We start from the raw sequence: 2,180 nt of genomic DNA, 5'->3' as shown, positions 1-2,180 counted from the left end.
ACTGTGTAATCACCCAAAATAATTGTCTACCTCAGGTGAAACTTTATTGCCGGAAGACAAACCCACACGTACACTATTCCTCTATCAGAAGCTATCTGTTTAGTTATCTGGTCCTGACTAGACTAAGGTATGCAATATTCCATTTTACCGATGTACTTGATTTATGGGAAAATAGATATTTTAAAAATTCCCTCTTAGGTCTGTGAAATTATTGCCTCAGAGGAAATTATTTCAACTCCATAGCTCAATGGAGGAGAGCAGCAGCCAATGTGTAACTGAACCATACAGATGCGGAAAGCTCCAAGCCCAACACCACCCCACCTCCCCACATCCCCCCACCCCTATCCCAGCCAATCTCAGCTGGAGACAATTGATTTCAGTAGTGCTCATGGCTGCTAAGGGGTGAATCAGTCAGGATTCTCACTTCAAATCCTTATCCAGCGGAAAGTGCAGGCGTGAGTGCCAGCTGATGACGGCATCTGGCTCTACTGCAATGCCACCCACAGATGAATAGCCAAACATCACCATTAAGAGCCGGGGGGGGGTGAACAACAGTCCATTTGTGCAATGGGGTGAGGAGTTGGGGGGAGGAAACGAAGGGTGGCCACATAGAATGTACCCCAAGTAAAGATCAGTGCTGTAGGTGTGAACATTTGACAAACTTTATTTCTTCCACACACCCCACCCCATCCCCCAACTCAAAAGCTCAATTATCCAAGCAACCCCTGTATTTGAGCATTGAATAGAGCTGGAATATTAAACTGGAATCAGTGATGGTGACAATGAAATTATCATCTTGTTGTAAAATCTCAACAGGTTAACTAAGGGAATGAAACCTGCCATTCTTACCCTGGTCTATATGTGACTCCAGACCCATCCCAGTGTGATTGACTTTTAACTGCCTTTCTAAATGGGCTAGTAAGCTATTCAGTTGCTGGGGAGAGACCCTGATAAGGATGCGGGGAGGAGGGAGGTTCAAGAACAAGCCGGACACTTCAGTTAGGAGACTGAAGATGTGCCAAAGGAGTAATTAAATGAGTCAGATTATCAGAAACATTCTACAAGCAGCTATAACACTCAGTACATTTAATCAGACGGCTCTCTGGTGGGTTTTGTTTTCTCCTGGGCTGTGAGACATCAACCAAGCACGAAGGGTTATATCAGCCCAATGACAACTGCTTATTTTAAACAGTGAAGAATGGCATTCACCTGTTATAGAATAATATCAGATAGCCTCCTTGCAATTCTGAAAATGTTTCAGCTTGTATGAGAGTTCATCCTACACCAGCCCACCAGCTCTCACTCCCTCGCAACGCTGCCGCGTATACTGTATCCATCCATCACAACCCTGCGGGACTCCAGCCTCTCAGGTGACCTTAGTTTCTAATTTAGTTTTCTGCTTTCAGGAGAACTATCCAGTGAAGTACAAGGTCTGCAATGGAGTTAACCTTTGTGACTGACCACTGCGCTCTTTCAGAATAAAATAAAAAAGGTTATTAAACGAGCAGAATGCTTTTCTCCACATTCGTTCATTCATTCGTTCTCCTGAATTCATTTACAGGAAGTGGACATTGCTGGCAAGACTGGCACTTTTTGCCCGTCCCTAGTTGCCTTTGAGAAGGTAGTGGCGTGCCACCTTCTTGAACCGCTGCAGTCTGTGTGGTGACTGGTTTAATACAACTAAATAGCTCGCTAGCTCATTACAAAGGGCAGTTAAAGGACAATCACATTGGGATGGGCCTGGAGTCACATATAGACCAGGGTAAGAATGGCAGGTTTCATTCCCTTAGTCAACCTGTTGGGCTTCTACAACAAGATGATAATTTCATTGTCACCATCACTGATTCAAGTTCAATATTCCAGATTTATTCATTTAACTGAATTCAAATTCACAAGCTGCTATGATGGGATTGGAACTCATCTCGCTGCATGTTAGCCCATGTTTTAGTCTGGCAATATAACCACTATGACATGGGATTCCCATAAAACCCAGTCTTTAGCCTCAATGGATGTGGTTGCATCATCCCACATATGCTGGCTACTCTTCAGTGCTTCGCAGAATTGGCTATGCTTCATCTTGTAGGCTCATGACCAAGGGCCAGACAGCTTTTCCACTGTGCAGACATGTCTCAACGCCGAGCACCATTGTCTCTTCACTTGCTATCCATAAATGTGCACTT

Source organism: Cetorhinus maximus, chromosome 6 (assembly GCF_964194155.1).
Source record: "Cetorhinus maximus chromosome 6, sCetMax3.hap1.1, whole genome shotgun sequence".
Taxonomy (NCBI): Eukaryota; Metazoa; Chordata; class Chondrichthyes; order Lamniformes; family Cetorhinidae; genus Cetorhinus; species Cetorhinus maximus.
The sequence above is the reverse complement of the archived record's forward strand: the minus strand, read 5'-3'. Positions refer to the sequence as shown.